At 40.7% G+C, this 21,194-nt stretch overlaps 1 protein-coding gene across 1 annotated transcript in view; it reads right to left on the bottom strand.

Annotated features, from left to right (window-relative positions):
* LOC122804073 (F-box/WD repeat-containing protein 7-like) overlaps positions 1-19,732 on the bottom strand; it is a 380,857-nt gene extending 361,125 nt beyond the window's left edge. Inside the window, exon 1 of the mRNA XM_044073735.1 lies at positions 19,649-19,732. The gene's annotated coding sequence lies outside the window, so the exon portion shown is untranslated. The remainder of the gene's footprint in view (positions 1-19,648) is intronic.
* Between the last annotated feature and the right edge of the window lie 1,462 nt (positions 19,733-21,194).

A 21,194-nucleotide genomic window follows, 5' to 3' on the forward strand; every position in this document is an offset into this window, starting at 1 on the left:
GTATAAAATTGTGAGCTTAAATGTTTTATGTTCTACTCTGTACAATCATTTTGTAATTTTTGTATGCACCTAATTTGTCTGTATTGGAGCTTTTCTCCCCAGGACTCCATTGAAAACGGGTTCTTTTGGCCCAATGGACTATCCTGGTAAACCAACTGCAAATAAATAAATAATAAATAAATAAAACAGAATTATATCACAGAATTTAGAAGGTACCTGGGCCATGTGATCATTTGCTCCTTCTTCAAGCATCAACAGATACAAATATTTGTGCTGTTAACTATACTCATTCACTTCATTCCCTAACTCTAATCATGATCCTTCATGCCCGTAAGTGTTCTTACCACATGAGTATGTGAAAACATCCTCCAAAGGGTTGGCACTTTGTTCAAGTTATAGTTCTCCTGCCATGTACCATTGAGTGCTGACATATACTCAGACTCCCCTGTAACCCAGAACTGGATTAAGAAGGTTATCAGAGAAAGAATGACTGAATAAATACAGTTAAACCTACCATAAATATGTTTAACAAAAGCAGTAGAAGCGGGATCCCACAGAAAATTAAAAGCTGTACCTCATCTTGGTTATTTGGGACCAATAAACTACAAAAATATTCATATTTTTATTTTAAGCTAAAATATAAAAATAATTAAATTAGTAAATGAAAGCTATGTACTTACAAGACTATCTGCAAATATATAGAGCTGAGTATATTTTTCTGTATTATTCTGTATTATAGAGCTAAATTGTTGCTTAGATATCTGCTGTCTTACTATTCTGCAAATATACAGAGATCAGTATATATTTTTCTGGTTTTATAATTTGTACTGTGATTCCTCACATCTCTGTTGAAACTGTATTCCCCCCCCACCCCACCCCCTGTTCTTGGTTGTAGTTTAAATTTGGTGGCTTTTGCAGTGCCCACCCCACTGTAGATTTGATCTAGGACACTCCCCCAGTCCCATCTTTTTACCGCATTCTACCTAATAAACCCTTTCTGTGCTTGCTTTTAGTCCTTTTTAATTTAGTTACATTTTTTCAAACTGTGTGTGGACTAATATTGCTACATACTCAAGTGTGCCAGCTTGCACTGCATGTGAATTGTTTTTGCTACTGTTTTTGCTACTTTTCTGAAAAAAAAAAAAAAATTGTAAGCCTGTTTCCTACCTTTCCTGTAATTAGCCTGTTTCCTACCTTTCCTGTAATTAGTGTTCCAGATACAGATTTGCTGTATCCAGGACTGTTTGTAAGCTTCTGAGCCCCCCAAGCCTTTCTGTGTTGGAGGGAAGCCTTCTAGCTTATCAGTGGGAGTGGCAAGCATTAGGTAACCTGTCTACCACATAAGGAGTGGTTCTGGCCCAGAATTTGTAGTTACTGGCCGTTTGGGCGGTCTTCCATCTCTCTCAACTTTCTGATTTGAAGGCCTGCATTTGCACTTGTTTCTGTCCCGTAACTCCTGGGCCCATCTCATTTGCTCACTCAAAAAAAAAAAAAAAAAAAAATTTATCTGCTTTTACTGTATTTGTGTTTCTTCCTACTTTATTTTGCTTTTGCGTCATCTTAATAGTACTCAATTGTATTTATTACTGCTTGGTGTAACTCATTCTAAGCCTTTTAGTTTAAGCACTTGGGCTTCAAACCAGTTGTTTTACATTAAGAAGGTTTGTGGTCTGCACTGTAGTAGCAGAACAGGTAGCTTACATCCTTCTAAGTTGGGAACTGCTGATTGAGTGCTCAGTGTCTGTTATTCTAAAAGTGTATTAATTCTGGTTTAAGCACTTGGGCTTCAGGCCAGTTATTTTACATTAAGAGGGTTTGTGGTCTGCACTCTTGAGGGAGGAGAGGCTGGACTCTGCCCTTCTGAGCTGAGAATTTCTGGTTAAAGGCTTATAGTGCCTGCATATTTGAACTGCTTCTTACTGAAATTGGTACACCTTGTTTGCTGTAGCATAGACTAGATCCAGGCCTGCTGAATCTAGCTTTGTTTGTATAACTTGAGCACTAATCCAGGCATTCTTTAAAATATTCAATTGTATTTATTACTGCTTGGTAGTAACTTGATTAAAGTGTAGCTATCATTCTAAGTCTTTTCGATTAAGCACTTGGGCTTCAGACCAGTTGTTTTACATTAGGAAGGTTTGTGGCCAGGTGTGGCTCATGGTATTGGACTGCAGCCCTCCCACCTTGAAAAGAAAGAAAAAAAATCTGTTAAACTAAAAAAAAAAAAAAAAACACACGAGTCCAGACTGCAGTCCGGATAAAGAAACACAGGTACCCAGCAATCTTTGCTGCAAATGCACCCAGGAATCATTGCGGGAACGACTGCACAGAAGAGGAGGTCCGGACTGCATCGGCTGCAGGCAAATCCAATCAGGACTAAGAGGTGAGCTGCTCTCGTGGGATTACATCCAATCAGGACTAAGAGGTGAGCTGCTCTCGTGGGATGTTCATTGCGCGGGCTCAGTCAGGAGGTAGGTGTAGCAGGGTTTGGTCGCTGGCTGGCACAATGTCGCGGGTGGATTTTGGTCAGACATGATACATCATCAGGTAAGTGAATCTGGAGGGATTTGCTGTTTGTGGTCGGTCGCTGGAGATTTGTTGTTTGTGGTTGGTCGCTGGAGATTTGCTGTTTGGCTATTTGTAGTCGGTCACTGGAGATTTGCTGTTTGTGGTCGGTCGCTGGAGATTTGCTGTTGGTCGCTGGAGGGATTTGGTCGCTGGAGAGATTTGGTCGCTGGAGGGATTTGCTGTTGGTCACTGGAGGGATTTGGTGTGTGTGTGTGTGAGGGATTTGGTGTGTGTGTGTGTGTGTGTGTGAGGGATTTGGTGTGTGTGTGTGTGTGAGGGATTTGGTGTGTGTGTGTGTGTGTGTGTGTGTGTGTGTGTGTGTGTGTGTGTGTGTGTGTGTGTGTGTGTGTGTGTGTGTGTGTGTGTGTGTGTGTGTGTGTGAGGGATTTGGTGTGTGTGTGTGTGTGTGTGTGTGTGTGTGTGTGTGTGTGTGTGTGTGTGTGTGTGAGGGATTTGGTGTGTGTGTGTGAGGGATTTGGTGTGTGTGTGTGTGTGTGTGTGTGTGTGTGTGTGTGTGTGTGTGTGTGTGTGTGTGTGTGTGTGTGTGTGTGTGTGTGTGTGTGAGGGATTTGGTGTGTGTGTGTGTGTGTGTGTGTGTGTGTGTGTGTGTGTGTGTGTGTGTGTGTGTGTGTGTGTGTGTGTGTGTGTGTGTGAAAATGCCCCAGTTGCAATATACTGGTGGTTAGACTCATGGTGGTGTGGTAGGGAATACCTCAGGCTTGAACCCTGTATCTTGTATGCAGGTGTTAAAGACCTGACTTCCCTACCCACCACCATTTGTAAAAAAATTGCAGATTTTTGCCTCATATTTCATCTGATCTATTCCTCATAATATCTGTGGTTTTTAAATATTGCAATGCTTGGAATTTGATGGTGCAGTGGTAGCATTGTTGCCTCACAGTTGCAGGTTCTTGGGTTTGATTCTTGGCTGGGGTGCCTTCTTTGTGGGGGGGGTCTGTATCTTCTCCCTGTGTTTGTGTGGGTTTGCATTTGTGCCCTCCCATGTTGCAAAGACATGTCTGCATTATTTCTTCCTGGGCATCTGCTGAGAATTGTTTTTTTTTGTTCCAAGTCAGACTGTCCTGATTAACAAATTGACAGGCATTTGAATTTCAGACTTCAGGTTTCTGAATGTTTACTTCCTTACATATTTGATGGTGCAGTGGCAGTATTGTTGCCTCACAGCTATAGGTTTTTCTGGTTTGATTATTGGCTGGGGTGCCTTCTGTGTGGAGTCTGCATCTTATCCCTGTGTTTGTGTGGATTTGCTCTGGTGTCCTGCCATTTTACAAAGACATGTGTCTACAGTATTTCTCCCTGGGCCTCTGCTGAAAATTGTTTTTGTTCCGTCAGAAGTAAAATTGACAGGCATTTGAATTTCAGACTTCATATTCTTCAGAAAATACATAGTAAAACAACGTTTTATTCTAGCAATAAATATATAGTAACACAACCTTTTATTATAGCAATTTTTTAAGTGTATATGATGACTATTTGAAATTTGTCCTTATTTTTGGGACTGTAATACCCTGTTAATGGCTTGGTCCAGGTTTTTTGTGCTAAGGTTGACGGCTATGGCAAGAACTGAATTCACTGAATATGTTTGAGGGCTGTATTCCCTCATTACTGGGTTTGTCCAGGTGTTTTGTGCTAAGAGGTTGACAGCTATGGTGAGAACTGAATTCATTAAATGATAGCCATTTAAGTTTCAGTCTTCCTCTCTTTCACAAAGCAGCTGATTTGGGGTAGTGGTATGTTGCTCTTGACTGTTTTGCACAGGGACCTTGGCAGTAAAATGTACGGTGGTAACACAGCATTTTTCTTTCACAAAGCAGGTGATTTGGCATAGTGGTATGTTATTCTGACTTTTGCACAGGAACCTTGGCAGTAAAATGTATGGTGGTAACACAGCATTTTATTCTGGCAGCTTTCCAAGATTATACAAGCAATGTTTAATGTGTCCCTGGTTTTTTCCCTTTTGACCCACCCCAATAAATTTGGCTTTTTCCAGACTTCTTGTGCTGCGAAGTTGAGATGCAGTTGAGTATTGCGTAGATTTTACAAGGAGCTGAGAGCTGCAGGGGAAGAGAAGTTTAGTGCTGATTATGCTAAGTCGGTTCACATTGCTAATAGCAGAACAGGTTGTGTACTTGCTTTTGATGCAGTAGGTTGTTGGTTCTACTCCCATAAGGGGTGAATGCTGCCATACTGAAAGTTAAGATACTAACTATGAGCCTGTTATGAGTTTGCTATCCATTTCCTATTGCAATATTACTAGCTTATTTTTAATGTAATTTAGGCAATTTATTCCTCAGGGGCATCAGACACTTTATTTTTCGATGAAGCCATGAAATATAAAGGTGATTGCTAGCAGCAACCTCTTCATTACAGATTTATTTAACGTGGAATTATTTAGATGACTTTTTTACTACTTCAAAGATTGTGCATATTTACTGATAATGGTGGACTGTAGAATTGTGCATATTTACTGATAATAGTGGACTGTAGAAGTTTGAGTAGACTTTTATGATGGAAATGTTCTGAATTGGGCAGTTTTGTTTCATTGTTTACTGGAAAAATGTTCAAAGCAATAGGAAGGTGTATCAAAGAGCACATGTATGTTTCATATGCAAGGGGCCTATGATTTGAAAACAGCCCAGAATTAATTTTTATCTGCCACGGGTAAAATTTATTTTCTTTGAATGTGGGTTTTAATGTTGTTTCAATGAATGTGAGTTTCAAGGGCAGAGAAGTTTTAATGCCGAGTTTGTTTAGCAGATATCTTAGTGTTTGTGCTGTAAAATACAAAATAAAACTTTCAAATGAAGTCCAACTCATCATAGAAGTAAAGCAGTATGCACATTAGTCTTTATGGTAAATGGAGTGAAATAGCCAAGTAATGGTTCATTGGAATGGCTGCAGAGGCTCCATTCAACCATGATTTTGTCAGGGGGGGAGGGCAGCAAACTCAGACAGGCCCAGCTGAACTATACCTCCCAACTGTCCAGATTTTCAAAGAATGAATAGATTTTTGCTTCTTATTTTTGGTTTGTTCATAAAATCTGTAGTTTTCTGGCAAATCATTTAGGAATTAAGTCACTGAATAATGATACACCGAGTTTCAGACTTCATAACCTTCAGAAAAATGCATGTTAAAGTAAGAGCTGTTCTAACAATTGTCTCAATTTATACAAGAGCAATTTTTAGTACTGTTTATATGTTCCCCAATATATTTGGCCTTGTTCAGATTTACTGCATTAGCAGATTGAGAGGTACATGCAAATAAATTGCTTTATAGAATTAGGCATAGCCAACCTCTCAACTGTCCCCGATTTTGGCTCAAAATGTTGCTCTTCCCCCTAATAATCCCTCCGCAAAATAGCAATTTTGGAAGAAAACATGGAAGGTTTACAATTAAGAAATAACTGTAATAATCAAAGTTATAGATTACTTGAAATGCATGTAGATTCTTTTATTTTGACAGCTGCTCAAGTTAGCAGTACTAATATTAAAGTGTCCCTTCTTTGACAGGTTCCCAGCTGTATTGTGTGGCTATTTTATATTTTTGCATCACAGTTTTGGTCCATTTTTCATAAAATTGTATTTTTTGGCAAATTAGTGACAAATCACTAAAGACTGAAGTTAGAAAATGACAGACATTTGAGTTTCAGATTTTATACCCTTAAGAAAATTCATACTAATGCAAGACTTATTCTATTATCTTTCTAAGTTTATTAGAGCAATATTTAAACATTGTCCTTATTTTGGGCCTTTGCCCACTTCTGTGTATGGCTTTGTCAAGATTTCTTGCTCTGAGGTTGAGAGGTATGACAAATGTGTCAGGGCCATCACAGTCAGCCAGAGACATTTCAAATTGTGACATACTTGTTGCACCCCACTCCCCCATGTAGTGACTCTGGATGTATCCAAGCAAGGCAAGGAGTAGTTATGCAGTGTAAATGTGCAGTGTCCCCCCCCCCATCCAAGGTAGACACAAGTACTACAGTGGCTTTTCATCTGTCCTTGATTTTGCAGAACGGTCTGGTTTCTGTCATATTTTTGTACTGTTTTTATGCTTATTACTCAGATTTATGCTTATTACTCAAAGTGTCTGTTGCTCTGTGTTTAAGTAGCAATGCTTTAATGACCATAAGGTAAGCTTGTCTGAGATTGTAAGATGCAAGTAAGCTTTAATAAGCATACTGTTAAAGAATTGCCAACATTGAAAGCCTTTCTGTTGTTGCCATGCAGAAAATACTTGACTAAATAATGTATAAGCCTTTTGTATTAAAGGACAGGATTCCATTATTTTTAAAAGCTCATTACACTTGTTGGAGACTTCCAGTCATCTCTACAGACTTTACCCGTAAACTAAACAGAATGCCAATCATGTGTGGTCCATAACCTGTACAGTAATCCTTTAAGCAATGCATCTTGAGCTTGTTTCTTGTTTGCTTTTCATTTTTTACTTTGATCATGTTTTCCCCATGAAACAAGTAGATAGAGGTCAGGCAGCAGGTCTTTTTTGGATAAGAAACATTTTTACAAGTGGGGCATCACAGATTTCTACTTTCAGCATGTTACTTGGTACTTTAATAAAGCTGAATATAAATTATAATTAGAACTGCAGTGCAAGGAGAAGTGGTTTGAGTTGAGTGCTTCTGGTTTTTCTTATACTTGATTTTGACTGGCATTCCAGTAATGTATTTAAAAAGTAATTTATTTTTTCATGCCTCACAACCTTTTGTTTCCATCTAGATAATAAGTAAGCTGTGATGCAGCCAATGCATTGAAATATTTTTATTCTTCTACACTTATTTTTGTCTTGATTGGACTCTCATAATGATGGTTTGCCACCCAGGGCAGCGTATTTAATTAAAGTTACTTTTTGTGGTTTTGAGCATAGCTCCTCCACTTTCCAGTTGGACACACCCCTTCCCCTTGATCTCACCCATTCAGCTGTCTCCTGCAGCCCCCCTTTGATTTGAAGTCACCAGCCGCCACTGTTTGTGGCCTGCACTGTGGTGGCAGGACAGGTAGCTTACATCCTTCTAAGTTGGAAACTGCTGATTGAGGGCTCAGTGTCTGTTATTCTAAAAGTGTATTAGTTCTGGTTTAAGCACTTGGGCTTCAGGCCAGTTATTTTACATTAAGAAGGTTCGTGGTCTGCACTCTTGTGGGAGGAGAGGCTGGACTCTGCCCTTCTGAGCTGGGAATTTCTGGTTAAAGGCTTATAGTGCCTGCATATTTGAACTGTTTCTTACTGAAATTGGTACACCTTGTTTGCTGTAGCATAGACTAGATCCAGGCCTGCTGAATCTAGCTTTGTTTGTATGCTTGTTGTTTGTTTGCTTGTTATTTCCCTGAAATGCTAATTCCACCTAAAGCGGCTTTTCAGCTTCTGTGGATCCCTAGTGATATCTGCATTGCTTACTGTACTTATTTCCTTGTTTCACTTGAAAGAAAGTTACTGTTTGTCATTTTTGCATTTAAGTTACCTGTAACACATTGCATTTAAGTTACCTGGCACTTGCTCACTAAAGCAATTATACAAGTCAGCACTAAAAAATTAAAAGCACTACACCCTCACAAACTCCCCTTGAGTACCTTGCTCCCCATTGGCCCTTTTTTCAATTATAAAGGAATTCCCAATGCTATTCTAGCATGTCCAAAGGTCAGTTGTCAATCTCCTCTCTGGTCCAGCTGGTGAATCTGGGAATCTTGAGGCAATGTTACAACTGCCTCATGTACACAGACAACCCTCTCCTCCTCCCAACAAATTCCAACACATGTGAGAGCTGCAACCATATAGCCAAACTGGAGGCTAAGCTCTCTCAACTTAGTAGTGGCATAACCAGTCAGGAGGAGAAGGAAACCACACTCACTACAATTCCAGTCTCACATAGACCTACCACGACAGCAAACCAAACACATAAACACACAAAAACATACTCGGAGGCTCTAAATAAAAATCTGCCTATGCAGCAGAGACCTCCAAAGCAGACACCCAAGCAACCGCTACCCCAAAACAAAACATGTGCAACACATAGCTCACAAAGCCAGTGTGCCGAACAGTCACAGCCCTTAAGACTAAACAACACACCTGATACACTTGTAATAGGTGACTCTATCGTCAGGCACACTGATGTCCCGCTCACCAGGCTGAACAAGGAGAAGGTCACGGTGAGCTGCCTTTCGGGCGCTAGGATCCGCCACATAACACAAGCGCTCAGGTCACTCCAAGGCAAATACAAATATGACTCGGTCATTGTCCATGCTGGTATGAATGACCTGAGACGTACCTCCCTGGACTACATGAAAAGAGACATACAGGAGCTCTCTGAGCATGTAGCCCAGGCCGGTAGGACCCTGACCTTGAGTAGCATCTTACCCTCACCAAGAATGATGCCACAATATGAAGACAAGATGATCAATTTCAACAATTGGCTTAAGTATTGGTGTCATTCAAAGGGGATCCAATGCCTGTCAGCCTGGGATGACATGCTCGACAAGCCACGATGCTTCACTAGGGATGGCTTGCACCTGTCACCCCTGGGCTTTCGGATATTGGCAAAGGCTCTTGCTTCCCTCATAGTGCCTTTTTTAGGCAAGGCTCAAAAGACAAACCCACCTCCATAGGTATCACAAGGGATAAGAAACTAAGAGTAATGCTACTCAACGCCAGAAGTCTAAACCTCAAGATGCACGCACTTGAAACTCTCCTTAGCATGAAGAACATCGATATCTGTGCAGTAACAGAAACCTGGTTCAAGGCTCCTGAGAGCACCCCAGCACTACCAGGTTATACCTCATACCATGCTTTTCAGCCCCAAAACTTGGACCAAACCACAAAAGGAGGGGGAGTATCAATATTCGTCAAAGGTACCCACACCTCCAGGTTGGTGGCACAGCACGAAGTATCAGAGACTATCCATGTGCAACTAACAGTGGGTAAAACTGCCTTCCAGTTTATAGCCTGCTACAGACCACCCTCCCAAACCCAGGAACCCCACTCGGCCTTCCTGAGAACACTGGAAAATATGAAGGTCTCTCCAAACACCATTATATTGGGTGACTTCAACTACCCAAACATAGACTGGGAGCATTACTCTAGGTCCAACACCCTAGCCCAAAGGTTCCTAGAATTTATAAACTCAAATGCTATGGAACAACTTGTTACCACTCCCACAAGAGGGGAAAACATACTGGACCTGATCATCACCAACATGGGGACTCTATGTTCCAGACCAGAAGTGTATCCCTCACTGGTAAGATCAGACCATAAACTAATCTCACTGGATATTCGCATCCCGACCCCACCCCCTGCCCCGAAAACCACAGTGAAAAACTTCTCTAAAGCAAATTTCACACTTCTCAAAACCGAGGTGGAATCCTTCAAAGCCCCCGAGCCTGTGGAAAATACGGCCCAGACCGCAGAATCCTTTATAAATGCATTCTATGAACACCTTCAGGAATGCATGGATCATGCAATCCCAAATAAAACCAAGATCCAATCCTCCAAAGGCAGACGTCCTGTCTGGTGGACCCCAGCCATAAACAAACTATACAATAGAAGGAGGAAGCTATTACATGATAGAGCAAAATCCCCAAAAGGGAAAGCATCTCTGATCAGTATTAGCAAAAAAACTACGGGCACTCACAAAATCATCTAAGGCCAGCTTCGAGAGAAAAATTGCACAGGACACTAAGGATAATCACAAGGCTTTGTTTAGTTATGTTAGGAACCTGGGTGGGAATTCCCAGATATGCTCAGAATTAGTCCAAAATGACAAAAAATACATCGAACCCACAGACATTGCCAACATCCTAGCTGACAGGTTCAGCGCAAACTTCTCCCCCCCTCCCCACCAAAAGGGCAAATATCTATCCCAGCAGAGTGCTGCCCCCCTGACATCTCAGATACTCAGGTAAGAGCCGCCCTCTCCAAAGCAAAAAACACAGCATCAATGGGACCAGACAGTGTCCCAGGCTGCGTCCTACATGAACTCCAAGAAGAGCTAAACCCAAACATAAAACTACTGTTCAATCTCAGCCTTACTACACGATATGTACCCAAAGAGTGGCGTACAGCAACAGTGGTCCCTCTCCACAAAGTTGGTGCCTCAACGGATCCTGGAAACTATCGCCCCATATGCCTGACTGGCTTGGTCTGCAAAGCTATGGAAAGGATCATCATGGACCTCATAAATAAAGATATTGGAGACCTACAGACACTGGATCCTACCCAGTTCAGCTTTGTTAAGGGCAGATCCTGCCTCTTAAACCTGGTCGATTTCTTTGAAACAGTCACCAAGGCCATTGACGAGGGGAAGGTGGTCCACACAGCCTACCTGGACCTCACAAAAGCCTTCGATACAATACCCCACTTGGGCATTATAGATAAGCTCACCAGCTTAAATATAAACCCCTATGTCACTAGATGGGTTGCAAACTGGCTCAAGGACAGAACCCACATGGTTAGAATTGCTGGAGCCATGTCAGACTCCAAACCAGTTACAAGTGGCGTCCCACAAGGCTCAGTCCTGGGACCTCTGTTGTTCGGTATATATTTCTCGGAGGTACAGGCCAACACGGAAGGACTGTGGCTGAACAAGTTCGCAGATGACTGCAAACTGAGCGCCATAATCGACTCTCCAGCCGACACAAGCATCTTCCAAAAGGGCCTCATAGAAACAGACAACTGATGCCAGAGCCATGGCCTCAAGCTAAACGCCAAAAAGTGTATAGTCATCCCCTTTGGCAAAAACAAAATGCCCACAAATTACCACATAGGTGGTAATCCATTAAGTACAGAAGAAGTAATTAGGGACCTGGGGACTCAAATTGATAGCAATCTCTCATTTGACAACCACGTGGCCAAAGTGGTTAGAAAAACATTTTATATAGCCCACCTAATTATGAAGGGATTCACATCTAGATCAGGGGAGGTCATCGTGCCTCTTTACTCATCCCTCATCAGGCCCATAATTGAGTACAATGCCCCTTCTGGGATGTACCTTACCAGACACCTGCAGCAACTGGAAAGACCCCAAAAGTACCTCACCAAGAGGATCAAAGGGCTCAAACAGATGCCATATGCTGCCCGGTTAAAGAAACTCCAGCTCTACTCAGTGGCATACCGCCTGCTCAGAGACAATCTGTGCCCGACGTATAAAGCCATGTCCAACCCGGAATTAATGGACATGCTGCACCTCAGAAAATCCAAATCCCATCGAGCTACGTGCTCGAGAGACTTGAACCTCAGCACTGAAATAAACAGGACATGCTGGAGGGACAGATTCATAACCCAGAGGCTCCCTTCACTCTGGAATAAAATCCCAGTCCAGGTTAGGCAGAGTCCCTCACTGACTCTTTTCAAGAGGAATCTTGATGAGTGGATGGGAGATCGTAGGTTTACCCCGGGTATCACTTCTGTGTCACTGTTAGACAGGGGCACAGTATACTAACCTTGAAAAAGGGCATAGCAAAATTAATTTAAAATGGGTGGCGAAAGCCAAACACACTCTGGCTAGGCTTATAAATGCCATAGGGCAGATAGACTAGTATAAACCTATGAACCTATAACAGCCCTTTAAACAGGCTTAAAGCATATCAGTAAAACTGTTAACCACTCCCACCCTACCCTATAAAAATGTAGTACTAGAAACTCAGTATCAAAACATTTTTCTACCTACCTAAAAGAAAGAAAATGCTGCATTCAGGCTGGGTTGCATCACTTCTGACATGGGAACATTTGCAGCCAGAATTTCACAAGGCTCAGGCCTTGGTTCCTTATTATTTTTTATATTCAGAAGTAATCTTCTCTTCAAACATGCAGAATTAAACTATACACAATATGCCATCATTATCCTCTAACGCCTCTCAACGCTCCCATAGTCTACAAAAAGACTTTAGCTACATCAAGAATTGCCTAGGGCATATGGACCTAGTCAGTCATTAAAACTGTAGCAAATCTATTGCAGTATTAATTGGAGTCCATCAAGACTTACAAATCATTATAGCCTACTTATGACACACCCACTGGACATAGCCTTTCCCCCTTCTGCCCATCAGTAATACCTAGGTGTCATATTCCATCAGCAACTCCATTTGACCGAACATACACAGACAGTAACATAATATGTTCTAAGCTAACTAAAACTGGCATAAAAAAATTATACGCCAGAAAGCCAGGAAAACCAATGCCTTCCAAATATTAATGCCCATAACTGAATTCTGCTTACTAGTTACTGCAGTACAGTTGCACCCAACAAAGCACTGTTAATATAATATCTTGAAACAGCTCCTTTTCTTCTTCAAGGTAATACCCCTGTGCAACAAATCAAAAGTTCAAATGGTTCTCACTTACTGCAAGGGCCTTCCTCCTCCTTAAATCACTGACATTCAGACTACAGACACTGTCCTCCTGTAGTTTCAAAACTCTACAGAGCAACAATAAATTAATGTATTAAGTCAACTAATGGCAAAACCATTAAAAAGGTCAGACCACAATTCAATAAAGCCCTAGGATAAAAGCCTTTTCAAACTCAGCGCCTGCTTCATGAAACTCCTTTTCATATGAAATTAAAAAAAAAAAACATTATTATATTTAAGAAAAAACTTCTGAAGCATCTGCAAAGAAGTACAAATGTACCTGCCAAGACACTGGTTAATTGAGCATCTCCAAAGTAACAAATGTGCTAAACAAAGATGTAAAATTCTAAACATTAAAAAAATGGGACAATTAAATAAAGTTTCATGTTCAACAACTATTTATGTAGGTGTAATTCTATTCTGTATATATTGTGGTAAAAAATAATGCTGCAGAAACCATAAGTCCATAAAATAATGGAGGTTTACTGAACAAAACTTAGAAATATTGCTGCAGACTCTTCCTGTATAAACAGGTAAAGCAAAAGAAGCTAAATAAACAAACTTTTGCGTTATTCAAAAAAAAAAAAAAAATCTCTCATACCAGTTTTAGCAGTCTAAGATTTCTGCTTTCCACCAGCTGCCTACTTTCTGATTCTTATTGGAAGATGTTCAGGTTTCTTTCAGTTATTTTGGAATGTCCTCTTTGCTGCGACTCATTCCCCAGAAAGTACAGTTGTGTAAGTTAAACTTACCATAACAATAGATGTTCAAATAGTCACTGCTATAGCAGCCGCAACTATATGGGTTATATCCTGCCAAGGACATAATAGCCATCCATCTTCCAAAGCTTCAGGGCAGCTTCCAGTGGAAGTTCCACGATCCCAAACTGTCAGGCAGTTTGAGCTGAGCTGACTAAAAGACAAGTTTGAGTGTAAAGCCCTTCAGAGCTTTTCTGCCAGCACAAAGACAGGGAGGCTGAGCCCTGAAAGGACAATGCTAGGAACAACAAAAAATAAATTCTCGCACCCTGGCATAAACCACACACCAAAAAACAAGAGGAATGGAGGGAGGGAGGTAGGAGCTACTGCACCAGTGATCATTCAAACATCATAATGATCACTGATGCAGTATCCCTAGCTATATGGGTAAATTACCCCAGGTTACAAAATTTGGGAGGGGGAAGAAGATTACAGGAGCCCCTGGAGAACTGTCCTAGTAATGCTTGATATGGACTTAGAAAAGGAATTGACCCTACAGTACTTTGTAAAAGTATGCACAGAAGACCAAGTAGCAACTTCTAAAATACTTCTAGAATCCATCCCTTTCAAAAAGCCATAGGTGAAGTCAAGACCCTGACAGAATGGGCTTTGACCCTCGCTGGAATAGTTTTGTTATGGTGAGCATAACAAAAGGTAATAGCTTTAGACAACTATTTGGCAATAGTCTGTTTTGGCATAGGCTGTCCCTTCTTACCTTCCTAAGAAATGAACAAGTAATCCAAAGATCTGAAAGATTTAGTTCTGTCAAGATGGTACCCAAGTTATCTATGGACATCCAAGGTATGGAATATCCTTTCTCCCTCATTTTTAAGTTCAAGAAAGAAAATGGGGAAAAGTATAGTTCGGCTTAAAGTAAACTTGCATAAAAGAAGGATTAGTTCTCAAAGAATCCATGTCCCTATGTAAATTGAGATAGAGTTGATTCTCCATAAGAGCTTACAATTCAGATACCCTTCTTGCAGAAGTCAGAGCAATCTGTAAAACTGTTTTCCATGTTAAGAACCTCAAGTCAGGCAGATTAGCTGGCTCCAATGGAACAAGTAAGATCCCAAGGAGGGGCCACCAGTTTTCTTGGAAGCCTCTTATGTAAAACCCCTTCCAAGAATATACTGACATGATACTGCATTGAAAGAGGAGGATCCATGGGCAGACATGCTGAAATGGCTGATAAATTAACCTTGACTGGGAAATAAGAAAAGCCATAGATAGCAACTCACACAGATAGTGTAGAACCAGAGAACAACTACTCCTGAATGGATGGATGTTAGTTATGTTGTTGGCACCAACTAGAAAAACTTTTCCATTTGCTAATATATGGTTTTCTAGTAGCAGGCTTTCTTGCCTCCTTTAGTACCTGCTGCATGGCCTCAGTGAACAGGTGTCTAAAAGGAATTAAGAGCCTATCATACAGGTGGTCAACTTAAGTTGATAGATGTCAGGGTGTATCAAGCACCCCTGTTCTTGTGTGAGTAGATGCAGTCTGTGAGGAAGCTTGTGATAATTGCACCTGGCCATTTCAAAAGGAAAGGAAAACCATGGTTCCTTGTCCAAAAGGGAGTCACCACAATGATCTCAGGGGATTCCTTCTGAATCTTCAGAAGTACCCTGGATATTAGTAGAAAGGGTGGAAAAGAATACAGGAGCATTCCAGTCCAAGGAAAAGAATGAAAACAAAACAAAACAAAAGGCATTTGTCTTCCTGGCCTCTTGCATGGGGCCCTGGAACAGAATCTTGCCAGCTGATCTTTCAGACAGATGACAAAGAGGTCTACTTAAAGAACTCCTCACAGATGGTTCAAGTCTTGGAAGACCCTGCAATATGGTTTCCATTCATGGGAGTTCACCCTGGTCCTGCTCAGCTTGTCTGCCACACAATTTTGCTCTGATGGAATGTAGGATATCTGAAGAGTGAGTTTGTGCTTTGAAGCTATATCCCAAGTTAACATGGTTAGTTTGCAAAGGGGGTACAACCTGGTTCCCCCTTGCTTGTTGATGTATCACATGACTGTGGTATTAACTGTAACCACTTGAAGAGGTACTGAAAACAAAAGATGATTCAGAGAATGGAGTGTCTTTATCAGGGCAAGCATCTCCTTAATATTTATGTGCTTGCATCTGTCCTTAGTGTCCCACACCACCTGTACTTTTATCCCTCCTTAAACTCTTCCCCAAGCAAAATCTGAAACTTCTGTGGTGAATGACCACTTTGGAGAAGGGAGGGAGAATGGCATACCTGGATTTAAGGATACTGTTGTTCCCAACAAAAGATTTCTGTTTTGACAAACCCTAGCACTGGGATTTGAAAAGATAAAAGGGCTGATGCTAGGACCAAAGAAATTTCAGATACCACTGTATCTTTTTCACGTGGAGTCTTGCCAGGTGTATCATGAGAATCATAGATACCATGAGTCCCAAAATCTTGAGGAAGTCCCTCACAATGACTGAAGTCTTTGTGGAAAACCTCAGAAATAGATTTAGATAAAGATATGTTTTTTCCTGTGGAAGAAAAGCTCTTTAAACTGAGGTGTCTAGTTGACATCCCAGGAATACAATCCTGTGTGAAGGAGTCAAGAATGATTTTTGAATGTTCTCTTGGAATTCCACCTTGTGTAACAGCTCTCTCACAAAAGACAGAGAAAGAGAGAGATTGAGAGATTCCTGACAGTTTGCAGAAGACTGTGCAAAGATAAGCAAGTCATCTAAATCTGGAAAAAATTGGATACCCTGTAGCCTGCAATCAGCTATAACCGGAGCTAGACATTTTGTAAGGCAGTGAACTAATAATGTGATGCAGACACCCAAAACCTTATGGAATGTCTGAAGTCTGGATGTCTAGGAATGTGATGATAAGCATCTAAGTCTAGTGATGCCAGGAAACTCCAAAGAGGAAGAAAAGATAACAGGTTGTAAAGTGACATCACTTTGAAGTTGGGCACTATCACAAACAGGTTTAGGAAAGAAAGCTCCAGAACTGGTCTCCAGTCATTTTCTTTCTTTGGCACTAGGAACATCCTTGAATAAAAACCCTTCCCCACCCAGGAAGGAGGAACTGGTTCCATCACTCTTTGGGACAGCATGTGATGAAGAACTGGTGGAAACAAAATAGTATGATCTAGAGGATGAGGAATGACCCCTTGGAAAGGTGGAATTTCCTTCCACTGCCATCTGTAACTTTGATGAATCATTTTCAGAAACCATATGTCTGAAATTATTTGTTGCCAAAGAGACAAATAAAGATTCAGACTTTTTAGAAGAAAAAAGGGGCGGGGCACAAGGTCTCTTGAATAGGTCATTCAGACTTGTACTGTCCTTGGTTTTGGGAGGCTCGAGATATCTTTTTGGAATACCCTTGCCAATTCTTCTTTAATGTCTATTTACCTGAATTATTTTGAGACTGTTTATTCTCTTTTTGCTTAAACTGGATGAGGAAAAAGAAAATCCCTTGTCGAATCTGGAAAAGGAAGGCTGAAAAATCTTACAGATTCCCTGGATCAGCTTGTCCCTTTCATCACACGTTTTGATCACCTCTGCAGCTGCTGCAGCTGGGGGGTCCAAACACTAAATCTCTATCTAAGGGAGAATTTAAAATGTCATTTATCATCATCATCTGGAAGGTTCTGAGCATGCAGCCAAGCAAACCTCTTTAAAACTGTACCAGTAGCCATAGCCCTGGAGGAAGTATCAACAGAGTCATATGCACACTGCAAACAATGAGTAGTGACATGTGCAATAGAAGAAACAAAGTTAACGTTTTTTCTTCACAAGAAGAAACTGTAAATAAAACATTCCTCATATTTTCACAATGTGTCAGAATAAACTTTAAAAGATGAACCTGACAATTTAAAAATTCTGAAATTCAAAGTTGCAGAAGTATACATTTTTTCCCATACCTATCAATAACTTTCCCATCTTTATTAGAAAAAGTAGGACTGGAAATAAGTAAGTGCATAACAGCAGAGGAGTTAACTAAGGCTATATGGCTGCTGAGTCAGGTTTGGGAATAGTGTATAAAATTTAAAAGACTAAGGAACTGTACACATTCTATCTGCCTTTTTAAGGACAGCTGGCTATCAGGAAAATTGCAAGCAGTAAGACATACATCCTCTAAAGCAGACAAGACAGGGAGAATGGGTGTAGGTTTTGGAAAATCCTTCTGTAACAACTCATAGCATTTTTGAGGGACTGAGAAATCATTGTTCTCCCACTGAAAACACTGGAACATTCTATTAATAGTCTCAGAGAAACCCCCACAGGGAGAATCAAAAGTGAGCGCTCGTCTGTGTCTGAATCAGAAATCTGAGGACAAAACACTGAATCCATCCCTTCACCTGCCTGCTCAGATTCAGAATCTTGACTCTCTTCAGGAAAGGAGGCAGCCATCTTTCTTTTACTGGAAATGACTTTACAAGAAGAATCAATAGCCTGAATCAAACCCTGAGCCTGTCCTAGTAAACTATTCCTATCCAAAGAAATTTCAGGAAGAGGAAATAAATGCTTGGTTTTCTGTTTCTTTTTGACAGGAAAAATGTGGCCAACCATGTTACTAATGGCAGTCGCTGCTTCCCCAAGGATGGGCACAGCATTTTGGCACAACAGGAAAACCTTCCCTGTTCCTACTCCCAGGACCAACAAGAGGGGTTCTTCCTTGCCCACTAAGGGGACTCCAACAGTGGCTAATCCCTGGCCCATACAGACTGTAGGTGCTACAAGAGGGATCTGGGGTACAAGATGAGTGGACTGAGGTACAACAAATGGCCATAGCAGAATCACACACCTGCAGTTGAGGCAAATTGCTAGCCTACTATGGTGGCAAAGGCTATTTGCTTAACTTTTTTGTGTGGCTAGAAGAAAGACTGACTTTGGGAGAGACAATCTGTTCCATGGTCAAGCCAAAACTTGTGCCACTAATCTGGGAATAATAAACAACAATCCCAGTTAAACTATCAGTCCACAAAATTTACTTTAAGAGAAAAAACACAGTAAAAAGCTCTTTCAAACAATATGGCAGCCCGACCACCTTAAAATAAACAATTTCTCTGCAGAAAATAGCTTATCAGTTAAATAACACAACTTTTAAACTCACAGAAACAAGTGTTCCATTTAAAAGTACATTACAGTCTCGAGACAATCTGTTAAAACACAACACTCCTAGCTTTAAAATAACTTTCCTGAAAAGGAAAGCAATAAAACATCAGTAAAAAAATAAGAAAATGGAAGTTTTTTCCACAAAGGGAATTTATCTGCCCAGCCAAAGAAAGCACAAGCCGACCATCGATCCTCAAAAGACTCAGAGGAGCATACTCTTTGGTGGCTGTAACGCTCTGAAGGGCTTTGCACCCAAACATATCTTTTAGTCAGCTCAGATTGATGATTTGGAGGCGTGGAAGGTGTTTTGCAAGCTGGTTGGCTATTATATCCTTGGCAAGATATAATCCCCATATAGTTAATGCTACTGCAGCAGTGATCAGTATGAACAACATCAGTAAACATTACATATTAACTTACAGAAAGGTTGAAAATTCCTGTAATATAGTTTTAAGGTAGCTTTAAGCAATTTTACATGCACCAAGATTTAAAGCAGTAATGAAGATCTGAAGATGTTAGGCACCACAGTGCATTATGGTATACTGGGGGAGTCATCGGCAGCATAGAAAAGTTTAGTACACCAAGCTATCCTAATTTCTGCCAGACTTAGTCCTGCTGTTACAGACACTAGACCTCCTTTTGCATGATCAGTGGTTATTAGAATGCTTCGCCTTATTTCAGCATACACTGCATACTGCACAGAGAAGGAGAATGCAAAATTTTAAGCACTTAGCCTATGTCTTTATGTCAGAACAAGCTAGTACATCTCAAGAGTCAATGAATGTTGATGAATCTGCAAGACAGCTTTACAAGCTGAAAATCAAATAGAGAAATGTATTTACCTGTGGAGCTACAGCTGTACTGGCCTCTAGTGAATAACTGTCCATCAGTGCTGAAATGTATCCAGTTCTGAGCAGCGCACAAAGGTTGCCTGAAAGACAACAAGAAAAGCAGTGCAGGTCACAATAATCTCATCTAAACAACATACAGCCTTGTTGGACTGTACCATTTTATTTTTGTTCAATAAAGTGAAGCAATGCCGTTTCATATTCTGTCGTAAAGCATTTCAGATTCTTAGACCAGAACATAAGATTTTAAAAAAAATAAGCCTGCCAAGTCATTTTTCTTTTTTAGCCTGATTTTGTGGCATAGAGACATGCAGCCCTGGGATTCAGCTAGTGATCCCAGCACTAGAAGAGCCAGATATGAAAGGAAGGAGTGAAGGGTTGAAGCCTTCACACCTCTCCTGGGGGTGGGGTGAGGACAATAGCTCACTTGGGAGCATATGTTTTCCTGGTAAAGACTGGGGAAGTGAGGACGATTGATGTGGTCAGTCTATTGCACACCCCCTACTCTTATGTGCTTGAGGAGGTTAGATCCTCAAAAATGTAAAAAAAAAGAATATATGCACCACCCTTACTGGCTGTTTAAATAATGACCCTCTTGGTCAACCCTCACCCTGGTAATAGGGAATGAATGGACCAATTGGCTAGATGGGAGCTAATGATTGACAGTCAGCGGAGGCAAACTGAAAATGTAAAAAAATGTATTTTGTTTCTTTATTCCAAAAAGATTGGCATTCAGCAGTATCTCATAATAAGCCTAGGTATAAAAAAAATGAGTATCCTGGTAAGCTGTTTTGAAAACATTGATAGTCTCTTTAAATTCAAAGAGGAATGTTGTGCTAACTCTATTAAATACTATTAATTATGTAATTAAAACAAAATTAATACATGAAAGGAATCATAGGACAAATCTAAAATTACACTATATTATATACACTATATTACAATACACTGCCTGCAGTGTATGTTATGTCTTAAGTTTCAGTGTCTTTACATTAAACTCCTTAATTAGCATAAAGTTTAAGCGTGCACACTATTGGCCCCTTTTTTTCCTCATCCCTAGGACCTGATATGCAGTCAGCCATTTAAATATTTACTTCTGTAAAATAAATCGTGGTAATTTTTGGCCTTGTATAAGCAAGCACTACACAGTAGTGGACTACTTTCTCTCCCATTCACTCCACAGGTACTTAAGATCAGCAAATATTTGTATAACTTCCAAGGGTTCCTGTGTACTGACCCGGGGATGTCTATGTAACTGATTGTTTTCTGGTCTCACAGACTGGTCCATTTCGCGGTTTTAGCCTCAGCAATTTTCCTGGATATGCCAAAAGCCTTTGACACCGTATCCCACCAACTGCTATAAACAAACTTGCATTGTACAATCTCAATTCATCATCTCTAAAAAGGTTTCACAGCTATCTAACAAACTGTCAGCAGGCTACAAAATGGGAGAACAAACTCTCCCCACTACTACCAGTATCCACTGGTGTACTCCAAGGATTCATACTTGGAGCCCTCCTCTTTTTCATTTTTACCAACA

Source organism: Protopterus annectens, chromosome 6.part0, assembly GCF_019279795.1.
Source record: "Protopterus annectens isolate FY-2018-M chromosome 6.part0, PAN1.0, whole genome shotgun sequence".
NCBI classification, from domain to species: Eukaryota; Metazoa; Chordata; order Ceratodontiformes; family Protopteridae; genus Protopterus; species Protopterus annectens.